The following is a 26037-nucleotide window of genomic DNA, read 5'->3' on the forward strand; positions in this document are numbered from 1 at the left end:
ACAGAGGTTCAGGAAGAGTCTTCTAACATTTAATAACAAAACATTATATTATATACTTTTCACTCCTTGTACATAGGAGCAGGCGCAAGACAGAAAATGAGATAAGAACATGTGGGTGTACACTTGATGAGTCATAGGTGTGTGATAGGTAGGTGTCATAGGTGGGTGGGTACTTAGAGGAGGAGTTGGCATGACCAGCTCGAACTGTGCCCTAATTGTGCAACTTTGAGCATGACGTGCAATTGACGTGTAACTGGGTGGAGGCTGACTTTCAACCTAGCAGAGAGATCTCTTATGTCAAGGCGACCAGCACATCTAGTACAACTGATATCTAGAGTCAGGGGATGTATTATCTGAAGCAAAGGTTGTTCGTCACTAAAAGACAGAGAGGGCATATTTATTCGTTGCATGAGCTTTCTATGGGTGCAAGCACTGTGATTCACTTAAATGGAGACAGAATGGCTAGGCCTATCTCCCTCGGACGGGTTCTGTGTACTTTTCCTCTGATAACTGTTATTCATAATACTGTCTTGGCCTCTTGCTGGGCTTCTCTCGGCTGAGCTAGAAGTATGCGAGGTCAGAGGGACGTAACTGCAGCTTCAGTGTGTCAGGAGTCATGAAACACCCTTATTTCAGAAAAGTGGCTCGGGCTGCGCCACAAAATGGGTTCATTAGAATATTTATTTAACAGTGCACAATGCAATGCAAATACATGGGCCTTATGCTAACTTAATGTTTGGGAGACTTGATGACTTGACTTGCAGGACATGATTGCAGAGGCCTAGTGATTCAGGCCACTACGGTAAATATGCATGGGTGACATGCACATGACATGTAACATAGGGTATATGTAGTGGACATATTTGGTCATATTTGGTCAGGCAAAATATCCTTTTCCTCAAGTTAATGCCACTCTAGTCAAGCCGTGGTCTAACTATGTCTTGCTCAGCAGTATCAGTGGCAGCCAGTATGACCTGCGGGTGGCTGGGGCGGGCACAGGGCAAACTGAGGAGGGATGAGAGTATGAGGTAGCGCAATGAAAAACAAAAAACAAAATTACACACTTACCTTGGTGCGTGTCATGCCGCTGCGACTTTGCTTCTTGCTCCTTCTCTCCTCATGGGACAGGAAGCCAGGCTCCCCTGACCAATCACAACGTTGCATTGCAGCGTTGTGATTGGTTTTGAGTGTCCTGGTTCGAAGCTCAGCAAGGGAATGGGGGGCCTGGGCTTGTTCTCCATGCAGGCTCTAATGCAGCCTGCATGGAGAATGGGGAAAGTGAGCATGACTGTTTTGGGGCCGGAGAGGACGACCAAACAGTCATTGTGCATTTTGGAGTGGGTAAACCACTCCTCTCCTGGCCTGCACCGTGAGCAGAGCAGCTCCGCCCACCCGCCAGCCAAGGAAGGAAACATAAAATACTAATAACTAAAAGTTATTGTCATTTTATATTTCCTTTCCTTTACACTGCTCAAAGCAGTGGCGCGACGCTCCTCCGCCATAGCGGAGGAGCCGCCACTGGACAGTATCTAGAAACCCTGTTTATTCCACTTTTGAACTCTGGCACCCCCTCAACTTTTACGGTCCTTTGTGTGTGAACTATTATTCTATTTCTTTGCTGCCCACCACTTTTATATTTTCCGTTTTTTTCACGCTTAACATCTAGATTTCTTTAGTGACCCATAAGGAGAGGTGAAATTCAAGCTAGAGTTTTTACCTCCTAGGGAAGGCATTAAGCCTTTGGGGGCCTTGTGGTGTTCAGGTGCTCAGCTCTCCTCTTTGTGTGGCAGCGTGGGCATAGACAGTGTGCTGATGTCTAAGGGCGCGCAAAATTGCTAACCTTTTTTTTCCTACAGAGTCGCATTTTCTGGCAAAACCATGACAAATATGACCCGGTTGAGAAGTTACATATGTTTGGCGTTTTATGTGAAAATCAGTACTTTCACATACTCCCTTTTAAGAGGGTACTAAAGTAGCATACTGTGATGATGTAACATAATATAGAATGGTAAGAGGATTCTAGAACGGAAGGTAGGGTTGGGTTCTCAAGTTAGCACAAGTCCGTTGGAGCAGGAGCATGAATCAGATAAATAAAGGAGATGCGAATCAATGCCATCAGTTATCTTGTTCATCATCATCATACTGGCGATGATCGGAAGAACCTAAACGAAACCGAATAATTGAGACTCACCGAAGCTGTCTTCTCCAAATCCATCTCTGTGCTGCCTCCAGCCGTTCTACATCCCGTCTTTTCCGAAGCTGTCTCCACTCTTCCCCACTATGCTGCCTCAAGCTCACACTCTCATCTCACTGAGGAAAAGATAAAGCAAGCAGTGAAGCGCAGACATTGCTGGTGCCACAAGCGTCACCATTTGTTTTCTTTTGGTAAAACAGGCGCGACTGGCCGTGTGTGCATGCATGGGCTGACAGCCATTTTATAGAGTGAGCCAGGGTAGCCTAGTGTATATAGGCACGATAATGGCTGCCATTTTTAAGTCAGGTGTTTCAAATTGTGAACAAACGAACTTTGCTGCTTGAATAATAAAAAAATAGAAAACAATAGAAAAACTCACAGCCAGATTCATCAATGCAACATTCTGCGAATTCCAAATTGCGATATTTACCGAATCGCAATTTAGAATTCGCAGAATGGCATTCATGAAGAAATGCGAGAAAAAAAAGCGAATCGCAATCGGCCGCAATTACCGATTGCGATTTTGCCCCAATCGCATAATAATCGCAGATTCGGCCGATTACTTGGTTGAAATTGCGATTTCGCAATTACCGAAATCGCAATTTGCGATCTCACTAACTGAGAGATCGCAAAAACTGGAAGTCGCATTTCGAGCCCAATGATGACATCACAACCCGGAAGTAGGCTGTTCCCTCCCTCATTCAGATCACTGAACCTGAAAGTGGAAGCAGTACTGGGAAGAGCTCCACAACAGTGAACTTGCAGCACCACAGCTGGACATCCACAACCTCCAAAATGTCCCAGGAAGCAGCAGGGAGCAGTGCCCCAGGGAGGAAGAGGAAGGTAAAGTTCTCAGAGCAAGAACTTGAGTTCCTCATTGAGGGGGTTTGTAAGGACCATGCACGCCTGTTTGGCAAGGACTCCAGGAGGTTGCCAGAGGCTTGCAAGTGCTGCATCTGGCTGCGCATCCGCGCCAAGGTAAATTCTGTCGGGGTGACCCAGCGGTCAATAGACGATTTAAAAAAGAGGTGGTACGACCTCAGAGGGAGTGCAAAAGAGCGAATTGCGGAGAGGCTGGGGGAGCGACTTGCCACCGGTGGAGGAGACCCCACTGCCACACCCACCACCCCACTGGAGGACCTCGTGGAGGACACCCTGACTCCTGAAGCCTGCGTGGGGGTCACCCAGCTTGACTCGTCCCGACCCACCCAACAATTCCAAGGTAAGTGCCATGCGACTGCGAGCCCGTCCCCTAACAATGCCCATGACCCCTGAGCTAGCAATTTGACAACCCCATTAATGCAGGCCATGCACACCTGAAATGCCCTATTGCATGTTGTAGTGTAATAGAAATTCCCAGATAGCCCAACACAGGCAGACCTGTCAATTCAAAGTAATTCCAATAGCCAGTCAGGGAAAGCAGGCCTGCATGCATGTAGCAACATCTCATGTGCAAGCTACATATCATTAATCATGCACCCATTATCATCACAGGTGCAGCAAAACAGCCCAGCACCAACAGCGAGGCCCTACATATAGATGAGTACCCGAAGGACACCGAGGGTGAGGGCCAACCTGAACCAGGACCATCTCAGACACCTGCAGCAGTACCACCACCACCACCCCATGGGGGCAGGGCCACCCCTGCAGCCACAGGTGCCCAGCAACCACCCCAACTGACACCCACGGCAGTGGTACAGGCCACACCACCAGCAGCCAGGAGGCAGACGAGGCGCACAGCCGCAGTCAGGTCACAGTCCAGCGGACTGACGCGCCAGCAGCGTGACGCCTCAACACACGCGGGCAGGGCTGTCCATGTAAGTGATCCTGGCCATTGAACGCCGCATGCTTGCGGTACATCTAACGCAGGCGCGTCACCTGGCAGCCATACATCTGCAGCTCACTAATACAGCGCAGCATGTTGGACAGCTGACCGCAGCTGTTCGAGAGAATACCAGATCCTGGTATCCCAGCAGGATATCACCCGCCGCCACCGCCAGCTGCTGACCCGCCTGTCAGCCTACACAAGGTCCAATCATATTATTGGCAATGCAACATCACAACTTTCCCGTCGGTCCCTTGCAATGCGGGTGCAAATGGTCCAGTGTTGCCAGGACGTTGCCAGGGCACTTGAACAGGTGACAGCAGCAGTGCTTAGTCTGCAGCCAACTGCCCATGGTGAACCAGGGGGTGGTGATGATGCCAGCGAGGGCACGTCAAGCCACAGCAGCATGTCCTTGCCGCCGGTGACTGAACGCCGCCGTAGCAGCAGGCCCACTGCAGCATCACGGGCCAACACTGAAATTGAGGACAGCGAGAGGCGACTGGGTGCGTCTGGACGGAGGCGCCAGTGACACTTTTCACTCTGCCTGCAGGGCCATGCAGAATCTGGAAGCAAGCCCTCTACCCCTGCATGGGGACGTATGACGCAATACTGTTCCCATGTGCAATCATGGACAACAAAGGCCACATTATTGTGAATAAACAATAAGAATTTATGGTTTCACATAAATCCGACTCATGTCATTATTACATTTGTCATGCATGAGTGCAGTGTTGTGTGAGGGGAATGTGTGCACTAGAAACAGTTAATAGTGATGTGGTTGCGGCGCCTGTGTCCTTCTGCAGGATTCTCCCCGCGTGCATGACGCACATGTGCAGGTGGGGGGTTGTCCCCTTCTGACTCACTGCCAGAGATCTCGACAGGTATCCTGCGCTTGGTAGCAATGTTGTGGAGGGATGTATGGCATTACAATGCATGCTTTTACCACGCATGCCTTTACAACGCTGTTTTTACAACGCATGCCTTTACAACGCATAGTGCTTTGGGGCGCTGGATAGTGAATAGTTTAATTTACTACTCCAACTCCAGTCCCCGTGGATAGTAGGGAAGGTGTTGGATAGTAAATTAAACCTATTCCCGATCCTAGAGCGCCCCCCAGCGCAATGCGTTGTAATGGTTTGCGTTGTAAAAGTTGCGTCGTGAAGGCACTGCGTGGTAAAAGTTGCGTTGTAAAGGATGTTTCCCACTGTGGAGTATTGCACACACGGCCACGATGCGGCAGCAGACCTCAGGCTTGTATTTGATGGCCCCACCAGTCTTGTGAAGTATGCGGAATCTGCTCTTCAAAAGGCCAAATGTCCTCTCAATGCAATTTCTTGTGCGTATGTGTGCAGCATTGTAACGCCATTGCTGTGGTGTTGAAGGGTTGAGGTATGGGGTGAGGAGGTACTCATGGAGACCGTAGGCGCTGTCACCTAAATGAAAGGAGCAGAGGGTGAGTGCCTATTCTGCGCAGCTACATGATCACAGTGTACTATTTGGGGGCATGTGTACTTACTTAGTAGGTGTCCTTCGCCACAGTCTCCCCAGGCCAGTCGTGTGTGAATGCAGCTGTGCCAGAATATGAAGGAGTCATGTGTGCTCCACGGGTATTGTGCCACTATGTCCGTGATGAAAGTCTTAGCGTTGCACACCATCTGGATATTGAGGGAGTGGTAGGACTTGCGGTTGCGGTACATGTATTCCGTTTGTGCTGGTGGGCAGATGTGGATGTGGGTACAGTCAATGCATCCTATTACATGTGGGAATTGCGCAACATTGTAGAAATGAAGCTTGGTCTCATTCAAGTCCTGTTGGGTGGTCGGAAATGAGATGTAGTGGTGTAGCCGGGTCAGCATAGCCTCCAGGAAACTCCTTAGGCAGCGGGACATGGTGCTCTGGGATATCCCCCCTGCAACAGCGACTATCCCCTGGAAGCTTCCGGAGGCCAGTAGGTGCAGGCTGCACAAGACCTGGACATGGGTGGGCATGGCATTGGTCCTCCTTATTGGGTGCTGCATCAGGGGGTCTAGGTCCCGGATCAGCTTGATGATCATTGCCCCATTCAGGCGGGACTTAGAGTATATTTGCTCCGCAGTTTGGCCCAGAAGGGTGACCCGCTGACTGAATATTCGCTCCTGGATCCTGCGTCTGTTCGGTGCTGCAGCCTGGAGCCTTCGCCGCCTGACCACCATGTAGAGTCCTGGCATTGTGTGAGTCCTCATGCTCCTACTGTGTTTCCTTAAGTGTGTTTGTTCAGGACTGCACCTGTGGCTCGATAGAAGTTTTTTAATTTTTTTATTTTCCTTCATGGTTACCACCTGCTTTTGGTTCTCCTTAAATTGCGCGTCGAAAATAGCGATTTTCAGCTTTCTCGCTAATTGCGAGTTTTCATGAATTGCGTTAGCGATTATTTAGCGAGATCGCAAAAGAAATCGCAGAATCCATGGATTCTCGCTATTTCCGATTCGATATAGAGGTTCCTCCTAGATTCTGCGATTTATTTTGCGAATTCGCTATTTATTTTTTGCGATTTCGCATTTTCTCTGTTCACATCATGAATTGCTTTTCTGTTAATTGCGATCGCAATAGCTAATTCGCAGCTATTGCGATCGCAATTTTGCTTGATGAATCTGGCTGTCAGTGTTTCCCATACACATGAGCAATATTTTTTTCCAGGTTAAAGATCAACACAGCACAATTCCAGTGAATTCTATTTGTGCTCAAACCAACATTCTTGCCTGAATAAAAGAAAACAACAAGAAGGCAGCACAGTGTGAGCAGACCAGTGTCTGAACACTGATGTAGAGTATAAAATCTGCAAATGTCCAGAATTTTCAGGAGAATAGTGAACTGGCTTTTATGCACAATACATATCAAAACATCAGCAGTCATGTCAATAGAAAATGAAGGTAGTGATGTAACAATCAACATAAATTCAGATATGCACAATGAAGAAGATGGTATTGGGAAAATGTCTAATATGATTTTTAGGAGACCATTACCCTTTGATTTATCATAACAAAAAAATGTTGCTCAGAGTTGGGAGAAATGGACAAGAAGGTTTGAACATTTTTTAAAGGCAACATGCAAAAACTACACTGATGAGCAGGCAAAAGATCTATTGCTAAATCTTGTAGGAGATGATGTAGAAGATGTAATTTTTACATTTCCAGAACAAGAGCGAAATACCTACAAAGGGCTTATTAAATGCTTAAATGATAAGTTTGACCCTCAAAGGAATTTAGATTTTAAGAGGTATAATTTTAATATGGCATGTCAAAAAGAAGATGATTTTGTCACAAGACTAAAAAAATGTGTTACAGTCTGTGAATTCAATAGGTTTAGTAATGAAGAAGTGATTAGATTAAGAGTAATTCAAGGTTGTAATTCAGTAAAGTTCAGGAAAAAGCTCACAGAAAAAAACATATGATCTACAAGAAATTCTATGTATAGCTGGAACAGAAATGCAGGCTCAAAAACATGCCATGGACATGGAAGAAGAAAGAGTGAAAACTCTATAGCAAGTGAGACAAATGCCAGGAAAAATAAGTAATGAAAGGAAGATGGAAATAAAATACAAGGAAAAAAAACTGTTTCTGGGTGTGGATTTCAATTTCCACATCAATGGTCCTGTCCAGCAATGGGACAACAATGCAAGGAATGTGGAAGATAAAGTCATTTTGCAAGTGTATGCAGATTCAAGAAGGATAAGAAAGAAAATTGGATGAGAAAAGAAACTGGAAACAAGCAAACTAATCTGGATGAAAAAAGAAAACTGGAAGCATAAACATGTAAGACAAGTGGAGGAAGTTGAGAGAGACTCTGAAGATGAATTTGAACAATGTGAAAGATTATATATGATGCAAGAAGGAAATGAAGTTGAGCAACTTCTATGTTAAAGAAAGAAAATATCCAGACGATCACATCAGTTGATCTAATAGTAGGTTCCCTAAAAGTACAGTTTAAGCTTGATAGTAGAGCGACATGCAACATAATGTGCATAAGTGAATATGTGAAAATGACTGAGCAACCACTCCTCAACCCTACAAATGTGATTGTTTTTCAATGGGTAGCTAAACATCCTGTTTTCTGTCTAGAAAAATGTGAGGAAATACTAAAGTATGGAGATATAGTTACCAAAGAAGAAATACATATTTTGCAAGGAGAAGTACAACGACCATGTTTGCTAAGCAATGTAACTGCTCAATTCATGTGATTGTTAGCAGTGACTGGTAATATAACAACAGATCATCCAGGTTTGAGGAAATATCCAAAGTTATTTAATGGGTTAGGCAAGCTAAAGGATAAAGCAATTACATTACACATAACTGAAACAGTAAAACCTGTAGCGCAAACACAAAGAAGAGTTCCAGTTCACATGCAAGTGAAAGTAGAGAAATAAATAAAGTTATTGCTTGAGCAGTACATAATTGAAGAATTAACAGGCCCAACGCCTTTGGTGTCGCCCATTGTAATTGTTCCAAAAAAAGACACTGAAGATATCAGGATTTGCGTGGACATGAGAATTACAAACACTGCCAGCGAAATCCAGGTCCTCACCAAAATGATATGATCAGCTGTATCAATGGGGCTGTTGTGTTTTTGCATGCAATACAAAGACCTAAAGATGTTACAGACTTGTAGTCATTTTTGGCAATGGCTAGTTATTGCACAAGATAAATTAATCGTTTTGCAATTTTGACCTCACCACTCAAGGAGTTGACGAAAAAAGGTCATAAATTTCACTGGAATGATGATTGTGAACATGCATTCAAAGAAATAAAACTACAAATATCAATGGCAGCAAATGTAAAATATCTTGACCCTAATCTGTATACAGAATTGGTGGTAGATGCTAGCCTTGTAGGATTAGGTGCAATCTTGGTTTGCATAAGCCTGGAAGAGATACTCCTAGATATTTCGTTTCTCATGCAAGTAAAAGTCTCTCTGATGTTGAGCAAAGATATTCTCAGCCTAAAAATAAAAGTTTTGCTATTGTTTGGACATGTGAACATTCTCATGATTTCATATATGGAAAACCATTTGTGATAATAACAGATCACCAAGCTCTTATTTCCATTTTTGGGAATCGGAAAATAAAAACGCAGCCTAGAATTGAAAGATGGGGAATGAGATTGATAGAGTATGACTTCAGAATTATTCACAAACCAGGAAAAGAATATAATCCGGCAGATTATTTGTCCAGGCAGCCATTCAACCCACAGATAGATCAGCAATTAGAGGCAGAAGAATATATCTGTTTTACATTCAAATCAGTGGTACCAGGAATCATTACAAAGACAGAATTAATTGAGACTACGCGTATAGATGACACTATCCAAGAAGTAACAAATGTTATACGTGAAAACAATTGGAGACTGATAAATAGTGCTAGTCATTTTAAATCAAGCATAAGGAAACAAGATATATTAGCATTAAAAAACATTCAATCTGAACTGTCAGTGACTTCTTCTGGAATACTTTTAAGAGGAAATAAATTAATTATTCCACTTTGTTTACAACAACAAGTTATTGACTTAGCACACGAAAGTCACAGGGGTATCGCTGTCAGAAAGAATTTTTTTAAGGGAAAAATTGTGGTTTCCAAGGCTGGATCAGCAATGAGAAGAATTAGTTACGTTTTGTCATATATGCCAATGCACTTCTAGAGAAAGAGGAATGGAAGAATTACACATGTCAGAGCTGCCAGATGCTGTGTGGGCTAATGTAGCAGCAGATTTTCATGATCCACTAGACTCAGGACACTATATATTAGCTATAACAGATGAGTATTCATGTTTTCCTATTGTATATGTGGTATCATCAACATCAGTATTACTTTCAGTTCTAGATGAAATATTTTCTACATGGAGACACCTAGGGCCATATGTAGGTAATCTACATTTACCGATTCTAAAATACCAAATTTTACTGATTTGGTAATTCAGAAACGGTAAATGGTATGTAGGAAACAATTCGGTAAATATTACCGAATCGGTACGATTTGGTATTTAAGAATCGGTATTTACCGATTAGGTAATTCCCATTTATTCCTCTGGGCCTGGAGGCCCATAGGAATGAAGGGGAAGCCATTCACTATTACCGATTCGGTAAATACCGAACCGGTAATAGGGGGCACATATTCAAGGGTGGCAGGGTGTCATATTGACACCCTGTTGCACCCCTGAATCGTGCATGTGTGCACATGAGGCACACATACATGCCCTGAGGGCATGTATGTCTGCCACATGGCACTTTTCAAAAAGCACGAAATTGCTTTTTTAAAGGTTTTCGATATTTACCACCAACTTGTAGTTGGTGGTAAATAACGAATCCTGAATGCAAGAAGGCACTCACTTGAGTGCCTCTTACATAGCTTTTTGGATTCGGTAATTACCTATTCCTTAAGATAAGGAATCGGTATTTTACCGATCCCTTAAGGAATCGGTAATTACCGAATCCTTAAACCTGCCTCCTACATCTCAAACCCTAAAAACCGGTCGGTAACGGCTGAAATTCGGTAATTTCGGCCATTACCGACTGGTATTGGGCTACCTACATATGGCCCCTAATGTTTTATAAACAGATAATGGACTGCCGTTTAGTGGGAGTGACTTTAAAGAATGTTTGAACTATTTAGGAATTGTGCCTCGAAAAATAACTCCTATGTGGCCCCAAGCGAATGGAATGGTAGAAAAATTGATGGGCACCATTAAGAAGGCCGTGCAAAGGGCAGAACTGTCACAGATATCTCTAAATCAAGCTTTGTGTCAAGTTTTACGAGATTACAAAAACACTCCACACACATCAAATGAAAAGTGTCCTTCAAAATGAATGTTTGGATAACCAAGACAAACTCGCCTATCACACTTACCACCAGATCCGCTGAAAGAGCATAAAGAAATGTTACAAAAAGACAAAGAAGCAAAGGATAATGAAATATTATGCAGACAATAGAAGAAAATATTGGAACCAAGAATATCAAATAGGTGATTTGGTACTGGTTCGTCAACAACAGGCAAAAAAATCACAAAGTATATGTTAGAAAGGCGATCCCAGGGGAGACAGAAGATGTCTGACTGACCACCCTGAGACCCACCTCTCCGTATGGAATTGGCCGAGCGCCGTCGAGAGGCCTCCTTGGCGAGGCTCCTCTCCTACAATCGTAACAGCCGAGCAATCACACCACTACAAAGGGACACCACACAAGAGTAGATTCTTAAGAGTCTTTATATAAAGAATAAAGGCAAGTTCTCGCAGCAATATGTACAGGGGGATCGAGAGATCCGTAAAGTCTCGGTATCGGGGAAAGGGGGTAGTGGGACAGTCTTGGTACCCACTCTGGTACTAGGATACCCGGTGCACAGCTCTCAATCCTCGAGCTGGGGGGTGCAAGGAGCTGCGACGTCGTCAGCAGGGCTCTGAGAATGGTTCAGCGGGGTCGGGCCGCGACAGCGTCAGCAGGGCTCCGAGGATGGTTCAGCGATGTCGGGCCGCGACAGCGTCAGCAGGGCTCTGAGGATGGTTCAGCGATGTCGGGCCGCGACAGCGTCAGCAGGGCTCCGAGGATGGTTTCGCGTGGTCGGGCCTCGACAGTGTCAGCAGGGCTCCGAGGATGGTTCAGCGTGGTCGGGCCGCGACAGCGTCAGCAGGGCTCCGAGGATGGTTCAGCGTGGTCGGGCCGCGACAGCGTCAGCAGGGCTCCGAGGTTCCAGGTTCCAAGTACAAGAGTTCTTATTAGGATCAGCCGCGACGAGGTCAGCAGGGCTTCGACTCCAAGATACAACTGGAGTCCTAATCCAGGGCTGGCCCAGATATAGGACTGGAGTCCTTTGATGTCCGGACCCTCACGCCTGGGGGTCAGAGGGGCCGGGATGAGATTGTCCAGACACCCAGCAGGGGGGTGGAGCCAGCGCCCAGGGAGGCCGGAGGGCGATCGATACCAGGCGTCCGGGGACGGCTGGAGGGCCATCGAAACTCCCCTCCTCCTGGATCCGTCAAGTGGCCACTCTACCACCTGGGCGGATCTTGGTGCCTCGATGTCGGGGCTTCGCTGGGGCCGCGGCCGGGGTCGGGCCGATGCCACATGTTCGGGACGTGAGGGGCCCAAGATGGCGTCGGGCCTGAAATGGTGGCCCGGAGTGGTAGCCGGACCTGCAGAGTTGGGGCAAGCAGGGTTCCAGGGGGGAGAGCCGTGGGTTGCCAGGAGGGCTGCTCTCGTCGAGAGTTCGTGGAGGGTAGTGTCAGGGGGGGCGACAGCGGGTCGATGGAGGGCCGATGTCGTCCCGGGCCCGCCATGCGGGAGGGGTAGGACCACGCCATGAGGCCAGGTCCAACACACGTCCTCTCCAGCTGAAGGCAGGGACAGTCACCCATCTTCTTGGGGGTTCTCCTCGCCGAGGCGGAAGAAGCGGGACAGGCCATCAGCATTGGCGTGGTCGTTACCAGGGCGATGCTCCACAGTGAAGTACATCCCTTGCAGGGAGATGGACCATCGCAGCAGCTTCGGGTTCTCGCCACGCATCTGCATCAGCCACCGCAGGGGCCGGTGGTCGGTCTGGACCCGGAAGTGGGTGCCGAAGAGGTAGGGCCGGAGTTTCTTTAGCACCCACACGACGGCGAAGGCTTCTCTCTCGATGGTGCTCCATCGTTGTTCTCGAGCCAGCAGTCGCCGGCTGATGAAGGCCACAGGATGGTCAACCCCCTCGGGGTTAACTTGCGATAGGACCGCCCCGATGCCGTGCTCCGAGGCGTCGGTTTGGACCACAAACTCTCGGCTGTAGTCGGGGCTTGGAGCACAGGGGCGGTGCACATGGCAGTTTTCAGAGTCTCGAAGGCCGTCTGACACTCGGGAGTCCAGTGCACCTTCTGTGGTTGCCTTTTGTGAAGCGCCGGTAATATCCAGTGAGCCCCAGGAAGGCTCGGACTGCTGTCTGGGTGACTGGGGGCTCCCAGGCCACGATGGCGTCAATCTTTGGTTGGAGGGGAGCCACATGGCCACTCCCTACTTGGTGCCCCAGATAGGACACAGACCCTTGGCCTATCTGGCACTTGGTGGCTTTTATTGTCAGTCCGGCCCGTCGGAGGGCCGTCAGGACCTCCCAGAGGTGCTTCAGGTACTCGTCCCAGTGGAGGCTGTACACCGCAATATCGTCCAGATAGGCGGCACTGAACTCTTCTAGCCCCGCCAGCACCTTATTCACCAGTCTCTGGAAGGTGGCCGGGGCGTTTTTCATACCGAAGGGCGTCACCTTGAAATGGAAGTGGCCGTCGGGGTCGAGAAGGCAGATCGCTCTTGGGCACCAGAGGTGAGGCCGATCTGCCAATACCCGGCCGTGAGGTTGAAGGTGCTGAGGTACCTGGCGGCCCCCAGGCGATCGACCAGTTCATCGGCCCGGGGGATGGGATGGGCGTCGGTCCTGGTGACGGCATTCAGTCTCCGGTAGTCGACACAAAACCTGAGTTCCGGAGGGGTGCCGGGGGCGGCGGCTTTAGGGACCAGGACAACTGGACTGGCCCAGGGACTGTCTGAGGGCTCGACCACCCCCAGGGCTAGCATCTTGGCAACTTCGGACTGGATGCAGGCCCGAACTCGGTTGGGAACTCGGTAGGCCCGGTGTTGCACGGGCAGGCTGTCCCCGGTGTCGACATCGTGGACACTCCACGGGGTGACCCCGGGAGTGAGCGAAAACAGGTCCGCAAACTGCCCCAGCAGCTCTTGGCAGTCCTGGCGCTGTTCGGGGGTCAGGGCGGAGGAGAGGGGGATTCCCTCGACGGAGCCGTCTTTTTCGGAGCACTTCAGGAAGTCGGGCAGGGGCTCGGAGTTGTCTTCGGCTCCGTCATCTGTAGCTAGCAGCAGGCTCAGCTCCGTGCGGGCAAAGTGAGGCTTGAGCCGGTTGGCGTGCAGAACCCGGAGGGGGTTCCTGGGGGATTCCATGTCCACTAGATAGGTGACGGGGCTCTTGCGCTCCACGACTTTGAAGGGCCCGTCCATTTGTCCTGGAGGGCACAATGTTCCACCGGGGACATGACCCAGACCTGTTGGCCCGGCTCGAACTCGATGGACGAGGCGTTCTGGTCATACCAGCGTTTCATCTCCTCCTGACTGGCCTCAAGGTTGGCCTCGGCAAGCTCCCAGAACTTCCGAGTCTGGTTTCGGAGGGTCAGGAGGTACCAGTAGACATCAGGCGGAGCATCTCGGACTGTAGTCTCCCAGCCTTCTTTGACCAGGCTGAGGGGACCTCGGACAGGGTGTCCGTACAATAGTTCAAAGGGGCTGAACCCCAGGGACTTCTGTGGCACCTCCCGATAGGCAAACAGGAGGCAGGGCAGCAGGACGTCCCATTTGCGGCGTAGGGGCTCTTCCAGGCCCTTGATCATCCCCTTGAGTGTCCGGTTAAACCGCTCCACAAGTCCATTCCCTTGGGGGTGATACGGGGTGGTGAACTTATACGTGACTCCGCACTGTTGCCACAGGGACCGCATATATTTGGATATAAAGTTTGTGCCCCGATCACTCACGACCTCTCGAGGGAATCCCACTCGGGAGAAGATCCCCATCAGCGCCCGGCCCACCACGGGGGCTGTTATGGTCCGGAGGGGGATGGCTTCGGGGTAGCGGGTGGCATGGTCCACCAGGATGAGGATGAAGCGGTGCCCCTGAGAGGTTCGGGGGTCCAGGGGCCCCACGATGTCGATCCCTACTCGCTCGAAGGGGGTGGTCACCACGGGGAAGGGTTGGAGCGGGGCCTTGCCTTTTCCCCCGCTCTTTCCGCTGGCTTGACAGGTCGGACAGGTCCTGCAGTGATTGTTCACATCGTTGCGCATTTTTGGCTAGTAAAAATGGGTCACCAGGCGGCTGTAGGTTTTGTCCTGCCCCAGGTGCCCGGCGAGGGGCACGTCGTGTGCCAGGTTTAAGAGGAAGTCTCTGAATCGTAGGGGGACCACCAACACTCGGCTGGCCCCCAGTTCGGCAATATTCTGTTCGCTGTATAGGAGGTCGTGGTCCCAGTAGACCCAGTGGGACCCCAAGGTGTCCCCGGCGGCTTGAGCTGCGGCTTGCTGCCGGGTTCCCTCGAGGGAGGGACAGGCCTTCTGTTCCTGCCGGAATTGTTCTCGGGTGGGACCACCTTCCTGGCGCCATTGGGCTAGTTCGGGGATGTCGCCGAGCTCGGGGATGTCTTCGCGATTGGGCTCCGGTGGCCCTGACTCTGGGTCGGTTTCTTCATCGACGGCGGGTGGCGGCGGCGCGGGCCACTCCTTTTCTTCGGTCGGGGCGGCCTCGGTCGACGCCGGGGCCCGGGCTGCCATGGATCGAGTGGTCGCGCAGACCCACTCGGGTAGTCTCAACATCCCCAGGTGCTCTCTCCGCTCGACTTGGGCCCAGGGGGAACTCTCGAGGTCGTTTCCAAGGAGGCAGTCCACGGGGGCGTCGTCCCGGACGGTCACCTTTAGCGTGCCCGACACCCCTCCCCACTCGAAGGGGATCCGGGCCATCTGGCACAGGGTCTCGGAATTGTCGGCGGCCAGCACGGGGCACAGCACATTCTGTAGGATCTGTTCGGGAGTCACTAAGTGGCAGCGGACGGCGGTCACACTGACTCCAGTGTCACGGAGTGCTTCGGCCCGTCGCCCATTACTGTTGACCCACTGGCGGTATTTTTGGGTGTTGCGCGGGAGTGGAGCCCGGGGGATCATGTCTCTTTCGCCCAGACAGACTAGGGCCATGGCGGCCGGCTCCCACTCAGTCTGGTCCTCGTCGTAGGCCTCTTCTTCTTCTTCTCCTCCTTCCCCAAGGGCGGCGGCCGCGACCTGGCGGGTCGGAGGTCCGGCGATGCCGGGACGCTGGTTCATTGGGCGGTGGGGATCACTGGCAAAGTGACCTGGCCGCTGGCATCTGTGGCAGGTAACGTTCGGGCGGGGCCCCGGCTGTGCTGGGGGGCCCCTCTTCTGGTCAGGGATGGCGAAGGGTTGTTCTGGGGCGACCCCCGGGGCGGACTCCGGGGTGGCGCAGACGGGAAGTCTCGGTTCCAGTTCTGGCCTCCTCCGCCGCCTCGCTGGCGGAGGTGCCCCTGGGGGTTCCGTCCGGATTCTCCTATCGGGGCCCGGGGGACCCGGGTGCTCACCCATCGATCGGCCTCGACGGCGAGTTTCCGTGGCTCGGTCAGTTTGCTGTCGAGTAGATGCTGTCTGAACTCGACAAAGCAGTTGTTGGAGAGGTGCTCCCATACGATGAGGTCGAACAGCTGCTCATAGGTGGTCACTTTGCTGCCCTTGATCCACCCTTCCAGGGCCCGGCTATAAAAGTTCACGTACTCCACCCATGTGGTACCGGGGATCTTTTTACAGTCTCGGAATCTCTGCCGGTACATCTCAGGAGTGAGACCGTAACGGGTGAGCAGGGCGTCCTTCATGTGATCATAGGAGGACATCACGTCGTCGGCCAGTTCCAGCAGGGTGTCTCTTCCTTCGCTGAACTTAGTATTCTTTGACGACGTCCTTGGGAATGTGGACCTTCGTGTCGGCAGGAGGCGGGGGGCTTCGGTTCACAGCGGCGCAAGCTTCTTCGCTCTTGGCCTTGATCTCTAGTTCTTTGAGGCCACGCTCGTGCTCGAACATGAGTTTCTTTTCTTCCAATTCTCTCTGCCTCCGTCTCTACTCCAGGTCTCCTTGCAGCCGTAGTTGCTCAATGGCCATTTTCTTTTCCGCTAGTTGGAGTTCTCCGTCCAGCCGGAGTCGGGCGAGCTCCAACTCATGGAGCCGGCTTCTCTCTCGCTCTTGGGCGTCTTCGTGGGAGAGGCCCGTGTCTATGTTGGCGGTTCTTTCTTTCGCTGGTGCTGTTTCCTGGGGCACGTCTGGGACCACATCGCCTTCGGTTTGGGGTGGTGTCGCTTCGGCCTCCACCCATGTTTGCAGCGATTCTTTAAAATCCTCTTTGGTGCTTAGTCCGGTGGTAGCAATACCTAAGTCTTTGCAAAATTGTCTGAGTTCTTTATGGGTGTATTCCTCCAATAGTTCCTTCTGGAACTCTGCGGTCGTTCCGGCTTCTTTAGTACTCATGGTTGCTGTGTGTCTCTGTTAGTAGTGGGCGAGTTACTCGCTGTACGATTTGCGTCGGCTCGGAGCCCGTCGCCTGCCACCAATGTTAGAAAGACGATCCGAGGGGAGACAGAAGATGTCTGACTGACCACCCCGAGACCCACCTCTCCGTATGGAATTGGCCGAGCGCCGTCGAGAGGCCTCCTTGGCGAGGCTCCTCTCCTACAATCGTAACAGCCGAGCAATCACACCACTACATGTGTTCCCAGGAGGTCGGGCTTTGAGGAAAGGCTGTAGCGAATGTGGTTGGCGCCTTCCTGATCGTAAACTCTTTACACAGGTTAGTCCATCCACCCACCATCAATGTTTGCTACTTAATACCAGATCCCTGCCTGGCCATGCTTTAGATATCTGGAATTTGCTGCAGGATTCGCAGGTATCCTGCTTATTCCTGACGGAGACTTGGCTGGCTGACTCTTCTGCCCCTGATTTGGCTAATGCCGTACCTTCCGCCTATAATATATTTAGAAAAGATAGGCCATCTGGTAGAGGCGGTGGAGTGGCGATCATAGTAAATAAGAACATAGCATGTCGCACTTTCCCTGTAGATAATATACAGGGTAGTGAAGCCCTTGGCTTCACTCTCCAGCTTTCATCTTCCCAGGCCTGTACAGGTATTCTTGTATATAGACCACCAGGCTCGGTGGGGCCTTTTTTAGAAGAACTGCAGGCAGCTCTGGCAACCCCATGCCTTAGATCTAATCACTGCTTTTTATTGGGTGATCTAAATATTCATATGGACAATAGTTTAGACCCGGACACTCTAAAATTGTTGGACATCACTTCTGTGCTCGGTTTATTTCCGTACGTGGTAGGACCTTCTCACAATAAAGGCCACACGTTGGATCAGATTTTTTCCACTCTCCCTATCTGTGTAGGTCCTCCTCTGCCTGTTTTGTGGTCGGACCATTTTCTCATTTCTTTCTCTTTCCCTGTCACTGCTTCGATACGGTCTAAACTTGCTGGGTCGTCAAAGCATCTCTCTAAATCTTTCCATCTTCTCACTAGAGATATGCTATCGAACGCCTTGACTAATTTTCCCTGTCCTACCTCTGACAACTTAGAGGATTACATTGCTCTTTTTCACAAATGGCTCACAGATTGTCTGGAGAGCCTGGTTCCGGTCAAGAAACAAAATTCTGCCAATAAAAGGACATCTGCCCCATGGTTCACTCCTCAGCTAAAAAAATCACGACAAGATCTTAAGAAAGCTGAAAGAGCATGGAGGCGAACTTATGATTATTCTGAGAGGCAGAATTTTAAGGCATTGACTCGAGCTTATCATAAATCAATCTGGGCAGGTAAAAAATCTTATTTGGAATTTAGAATAAATGAGGCGGAGCATTCCTGCATGAAATCTTTAGGGTAGTGAAAGATTTCACTTCTCCATCTGCCTACACTCCTATCCATGTCCATTCTGAATCCTGGCTGAGGGAATTGGCTGTTTATTTTGTACAGAAAATTACCACCATTCAAGACTCTCTCCTGTCTACTTTCCAGCAGCATACGGGGAGTTTGGGGTGCTCCCTGCCAGACCATGGTCCCTTCTTGTGTGACTTTTCTCCACTTGATCATGAGAGTTCACTAGACATCTTGGCAAATCTTAAATCTGGATCTCCATTGGATCCTTGTCCTGCCAAGTGTCTAGCAAATATGGCACCAGTTCTAAATGACCTGGTTAACCCCATTCTGAATCTGTCGCTCTCATCCGGGGTAGTTCCTCTGGCTTGGAAGAGCGCCATGAACTAGACTCTGGGACTTTGGTTTGCGGGGAGCGGTGTGGAGCTGGCTCAAATCCTTCTTGGCCGACCGCCGACAGACAATCTGGGCGCCTCCCTACTCCGCCGAGATGTCACCGCTAGAAGTGGGGGTTCCCCAAGGTTCCATCTTGAGCCCCCTCCTCTTTAACATCTTTATGGCTCCTCTGGCGGTGGTGGCGGAGTCTTTTGGCGCCCGGATTGTCTCCTATGCTGACGACACCCAACTCCTGTTTGCAAGCGACAGGGGTGGTCTGTTTGACGACGCTCAGGTTAGGGGTTGTTTGAGTGCGGTTTTTGAATGGTTTGGACATCATGGACTGAAGTGCAACTCCGACAAGTCGGAGATGCTCTTCTTTGGTTGCACTTCCGAGCCTGACTGGAAACCCTGGTGGCCGCAGGACATGTCCCCTCCCGCCAGTATATCCCTGAAGGCCAAAAATCTGGGAGTTATCATCGACAGCGACCTATCTTTCGGACCGCATATCTCTTCCCTTACTGGGAAATGTTTTGGAATCCTTCGGATGCTTCGCATATTTCTCCCCCTAGTGTCCATCCAGCACAGGAAAATTATTTTCCAGCCACTGGTTGGTTCTAGGCTGGATTATGCGAATGTTTTATTCCTGGGACTTCCCAAATATTTGGTTAGATGTCTACAAATCGCCCAGAATTCAGCGGCCCGAGCTATTTTCGGTCTTCCGAGAAGAGCCAGAGCCACTGATCTTCTTTCAACATTACACTGGCTACCTATCGCCAAAAGGATTCTTTTTAAAACTCTGACCACGACTTTTAAGGCCTTACATGGTATAGGCCCTAAATATATTACAAAACGACTGTCTTGGTACCAGCCCTCCAGATCTCTCAGATCTTCGTCTCTATCTAAGATGAATGTTCTCATTATCAGGCGCGCTAGAGCAGGAAGCCGGTCCTTTCGCTATTTAGCTCCTCGTGCTTGGAATGACCTTCCGATTTCTCTAAGACAGGCTTCTAGCCTTCTTTCATTCCGAAAGGCCCTTAAAACATGGCTTTTCTCTTAAACTGGTGTGGTTTTCTTGTTTTTATGTGTCCCTTTAGTTGTTATGTTGCTCCCTTTTTGGTGGGTACCTTCGTTAAAGCGCCGGGATACTCCATGGAGTGGCCGTGCGCTATAGAAGCATAAAATTAACATAACATAACATAACATAACAAAGGGACACCACACGAGAGTAGATTCTTAAGAGTCTTTATATAAAGAATAAAGGCAAGTTCTCGCAGCAATATGTACAAGGGGATTGAGAGATCCGTAAAGTCTCGGTATCGGGGAAAGGGGGTAGTGGGACAGTCTTGGTACACACTCTGGTACTAGGATACCCGGTGCACAGCTCTCAATCCTCGAGCTGGTGGGTGCAAGGAGCTGCGACGTCGTCAGCAGGGCTCTGAGAATGGTTCAGCGGGGTCGGGCCGCGACAGCGTCAGCAGGGCTCCGAGGATAGTTCAGCGATGTCGGGCCGCGACAGCATCAGCAGGGCTCCGAGGATGGTTCAGCGATGTCGGGCCGCGACAGCGTCAGCAGGGCTCCGAGGATGGTTCAGCGTGGTCGGGCCGCGACAGCGTCAGCAGGGCTCCGAGGATGGTTCAGCGTGGTCGGGCCGCGACAGCGTCAGCAGGGCTCTGAGGTTCCAGGTTCCAAGTACAAGAGTTCTTATTAGGATCAGCTGCGACGAGGTCAGCAGGGCTTCGACTCCAAGATACAACTGGAGTCCTAATCCAGGGCTGGCCCAGATATTGGACTGGAGTCCTTTGATGTCCAGACCCTCGCGCCTGGGGGTCAGAGGGGCCGGGATGAGAGTGTCCAGACACCCAGCAGGGGGGTGGAGCCAGCGCCCAGGGAGGCCGGAGGGCGATCGATACCAGGTGTCCGGGGACGGCTGGAGGGCCATCGAAACTCCCCTCCTCCTGGATCCGTCAAGTGGCCACTCTACCACCTGGGCGGATCTTGGTGCCTCGATGTCGGGGCTTCGCTGGGGCCGCGGCCGGGGTCGGGCCGATGCCACGTGCTCGGGACGTGAGGGGCCCAAGATGGCGTCGGGCCTGAAATGGTGGCCCGGAGTGGTAGCCGGACCAGCAGAGTTGGGGCGAGCAGGGTTACAGGGGGAGAGCCGTGGGTTGCCAGGGGGGCTGCTCTCGTCGAGAGTTCGTGGAGGGTAGTGTCAGGGGGGGCGACAGCGGGTCGATGGAGGGCCGATGTCGTCCCGGGCCCGCCATGTGGGAGGGGTAGGACCACGCCATGAGGCCGGGTCCAACAGTATATTTCACTCAGTGCCAATGGAGACAATATAAGTTCATGGAACAGCACTAACAGCAGAGAATGATGACAAACCCGTAACAAGGAATAAGCCATTTTTCAAAAAAGTCAATCCAAATATTGAACATGAAGGTGTTCAACCAAGTATTGAACAATATAGACTAGTAACTAGGAAATCTGAAAGACTTTTAAATAAACCTAAATGCTTAATTGAACATTGCTGAGTTTGTTATACTTTTTTTCTCATTGCTCTTTTTTTTGTTTTCTTTATTTAAAAGGGGGGAGAAATGTGATGAAGTAACACAGTAAGAGGATTCTGGAGTGGAAGGTAGGGTTGGGTTATCAAGTTAGCACAAGTCAGTTGGAGCAGGAGCACAAAGCAGATAAATAAAGGAGATGTGAATCAATGCCCACGTTTACCATGTTCATCTTTATCATACATACCTTTCCCTTGCAAGTGTCGGAGTCATCCATCCAGTTTCAACGTCTGGAAAAGGTAGCAAGCATATATCTGGTCTTAAAAGGCAACCTTTGAGAAAACACATTAAGCAGTTTTGGTGCAACACCTACACCAGATAGAAAATGTTATAACCATATTGAGATGAGCACGAAAAGTATTTGATAGGGGAAGTTAAAGGCAAGTTGCAAAATTCTTCAAACTACTTGATGATCATTAATTTTATAAACTTTGCTTGTGTAATAAAATATTTGCAGCCCCTTAGTGATGTCACTGCAAGGCACCATCATCGTGTGCACCTCTGTCGAAAGTTGGCCATGCTATCCTTCGCCCTCATTACGAGTGGCCTTTTAATTCCAATGGGGTCAGTAACAGCAGTTACCAGTTAGCGATCAATCTTTTGAATTTTATTTCTAACAATATAATTCGATTGTCATCACCTTGATTGGTACATTATGTATTTTCCTCACACATACTGTGAGTCTGAAAACATTTGGAGCGATAAAATAGAAATTCAATGTCTAAAATGTATTTCAGTGATTATTTATATTCTATTTGTAATCCTTTAAATTTGTTTCAATTTCGTTTGTTTGATAAGCATTGAGATTACGCAGGAATTCTCAACACAGGTTTTTCTAATTTTCATTGTACTCTTCATTTTAAACAAAGCATAATCATTTCACATTTCAAGCAATTACATTTCTACTGTTTTCATCTACATGTGTACAGAGTTTTGCTTTTAACTCTATTTTTAGTTGAGGAGCTTTGCTAATGTATAATGGATGACATGTTGCATGTAGTTTAACCGCTTCCGTGCGGCGCGTTAGCCGCGCCCTGTGCTGGACATTCCAGAACAGGGCGGGGTCGTGACGGAACCGTTCCGTCATCAGCACAGCTCAGCCGTAACTGATGACGGAACGGTTCCGTCACCAGCATCGAAGGGGTTAAGATGGGTTTGAAGTTGTTGACAAGTGTGGAAGCTAAAAAACGAAGTTGGACTTTTACTGTGTTATTCCCTGAACTTATTGACCTGACCTCAGGACACCCCCCACGCCGCACGGCTCACCAGCGGCCCCCCACGCTGCTGCTCGTTCTCCCATCTCCGTTTGTCGGCCTGTTTTCGTGGTCACTGTAATTTTCCCTATTATTGTGTGTTGAACTTTGCATTTGTATTCTTTTCATGTTCTTGTGTTTTTAACTTCTGCCTCTCATCACTTGTGCTATATTAGCGTGCCTCGCTCTTCCTTCGGGTGCCCCCACCCGCTCCCCGCCGCTGCTCCATCATGGCCCCGCCCCTTTTGTCTTTCTGTACCCGATTGCCCCCCCGCCCCCGCCTCCCAGGTGCTCCGCCCTCCCACTTCGCCTCATATGGAGCCCATGCGTACGCACAGCGTTCACGCGCAGCGGATGCGCCGAATGTGCGCCGAAGGCGTGCCAAAGGCAAGCCCGTCTACGCCCGTCCGCACCTGGACCGCGCCCAGCGCCAGGACCCCTGACCCCCGACGACGCCAGCCCACACGAAGGACTTACGACGCGACACCCTCAACGCACTCAACACCGGACGTAACCCCGCCTGCTACCGAGCCACCCCGAAACGCACCCACGGACCCTTCACCTGCCAAGCCTGCAAGTTCACCTGCCTCCGGACCTGCACCGCACCCGACAAGCCGAGCTCCAGCAGCAGCCACCTCAAGTGCATCCTGCTCAACACCCGCTCCGTCCACAGACACGCCGTCGAACTCTGGAACCTGCTCGACACAACATCACCAGACGTCGCCTTCCTTACAGAAACCTGGATGAACGCCTCCTCAGCACCCGATGTCGCCATAGCCATCCCGGATGGATACAAGATCACCCGGAGGGACTGCATCAACCAGATTGGAGGAGGCATCGCCATCGTACACAAGAACACCATCCGCATCTCGACCAACTCCAACAACACCTTCACCGCCGCCGAACACCTCCACTTCCAGATACACACCGACCCCAAGACGACCCACAGAGGCACCCTCATCTACAGACCCTCGGGACCACGCACACAATTCAGCGAATACATCGCAGACTTCATCAGCTCACACAACCTCCCCTCAGCTGACTACTTCCTCCTAGGGGACCTCAACTTCCACCTGGAGAAGAACAAGGACAGCAACACCACCACCCTTCTAGACAACCTCGCCAACCTTGGACTCAAGCAACTGGTGAACACCCCCACCCACTAAGCCGGCCACACGCTTGACCCCATCTTCTCCTCCAGCAAGCACATCTCCTTCAGCCACTCCACCGGACTCCATTGGACAGACCACAGCTGCGTCCACTTCAGCTTCAGAAGAACCACGACTCACCACCACCCGCACAGGCTCCTCGTCGGAGCTGGAGCAAGATCGCCGCCGAGCAGCTCACCACCTCCCTCAGCCAGAACCCTCCCGCCAGCACAACGGACCCCAACGAAGCAGCCAGCAACCTCACACAGTGGCTGACCGCCTGCGCCGCCGACCTCTCACCACTAAAGAACCCTCCCAACAGGACCGGCAGCAAGAAAGCCCCCTGGTTCACCGACGAACTCAAGGACTCCAAGAAGAACTGCCGCACCCTCGAGAAAGCCTGGTGCCATGACCAGACCACAGACAACATGACCGCCCTCAAGCACGCCACCCGCAAGCACCACCAGCTGATCCGCACCACCAAGAAAACAGCATTCAAAGATCGACTGGACAACAACGCCCACAACAGCAAGGAACTCTTCAGCATTGTCAAAGAGCTCTCCTACCCCAGCGCCGGAAACAACAACATCACTCCTTCACAAGACCTCTGCGACTCACTCGCCTCGTTCTTCCACCGCAAGATCGCCGACATACACAACAGCTTCGGCGCACCAACCACGCACCCAACAGTCGAAACAACACCCCCCACCACCACCCTTTGCAACTGGACCCCAATCAGCACCGAAGACACCACCCGCACGATGAACACCATCCACTCCGGATCACCAACCGACCCCTGCCCCCACCACGTCTTCAACAAGGCCGACTCCATCTCCGGGACATCATCAACACTTCCTTCCACACCGCCACCTTCCTGGAATGCTGGAAGGCTCGAGTGTGGTATGTGTGGACTCGTGTGAGTGAATGCTGCGAGATGATGTATGCGGCGTGTGTGTGTCTAAAATGGAAGTGCCACTTCTAGACATGGATGTGTGTGTGCAGTAAATGTGCTGGCGCGTGATTGGCTGAAGCCGGCTGGGGAGCCTGGCTCCAGGAGTCTGTGTGGGTCTGCCCCGGTGGTGAATGGAGAGATTAACATGCTGATGTGAGGGAGGGGCTGCGCCTGTATCCTGTATGGGGCTGGGCTTTCCCCCACAATGCTGGCTCCACCCCCCTGGGGTGCGTCTGATGACCCTAGCCTGCCTGATGAATGGAAAGGGTGGCTGGGGAAAACAAGGTACTCCCAAAACCAGCTGCGACTGGTTTCTCCCCCACCCAGCACCTTTAGACAAAGGAATTTCATGTATAAAAAGAGGCTGTGACCTCTTCTAAGAGGTTCTTGTTCCCAACTTGAATCTACCAGGGGCGTGCTGCTGCTTGGGCTCTTGGTATCGCTTGCCTCCCTGGGCCCTGCCCTGCTCCTGGACTTCTGATGGCCTTTCCCTCCTAGGAGCTGCTGTGCTCCACCTGAGGTCCTGGACTCTTTATGGACTTTGCTGTTTTCTTTGACCTCTAGCGCTTGGGAGCGCTTTATCCTACTTATAGCGCTGGGAGCGCTGTATTCCTGCCCTCTAGCGCTTGGGAGCGCTTCATTCCTGTTACTAGCGCTGCGAGCGCTGTATTCAACAAGCCGGTGCCCACCCGGCATTTGCCACGTGCTCGTGAAGGTCCCCGAGCCCCCAGCGAGTGCCTACCTCGCTTATCCCCTTATTCGTCATATTTGCGAGGGAGCCTACCCCTCGCTATCCCCCCGAGTTCACCGCTGCTGGCTTGGGACCCTTCGTGATGTCTTCCCCGGGCCGAGCTGGGATTGGCTGCCGGCCCGGGACTCATGATGACGCCTTCCCCGGGGCCGCGCCGTGATTGGCTGCCGGCCCGAGATTCCCCGATGACGTCTCCCCAGGCCGCGACGTGATTGGCTGCCAGCCCGAGGAGGTCTGTTTTGGCCCAGAGAGCACGACGAGGCAGGGAGCGGCGGGAGCCTACTCCGAGCCCCTGCTTCCCCCCGAGAGAACTGCCGCTTCCCCCCCCCGGGCCCCCAGGAGCGAGAGGGAGCCACGGAGAGCGAGTAGAGACCGGCCCGTCCACCGACCGGTGAGTGCTGCAGAGAAGGAGAGGAGGGGCGTCGGGGCACATTGCCGGTGCCCGCCCCTCCCCGCCAGCGAGAGCGCCCGGGTGGCCAGAGGCCCGTGGGGCCATCCCCGATGACGAGTCCCCCGAG

The sequence above is a fragment of the Lissotriton helveticus genome, chromosome 7 (assembly GCF_964261635.1).
Source record: "Lissotriton helveticus chromosome 7, aLisHel1.1, whole genome shotgun sequence".
Classification (NCBI taxonomy): Eukaryota; Metazoa; Chordata; class Amphibia; order Caudata; family Salamandridae; genus Lissotriton; species Lissotriton helveticus.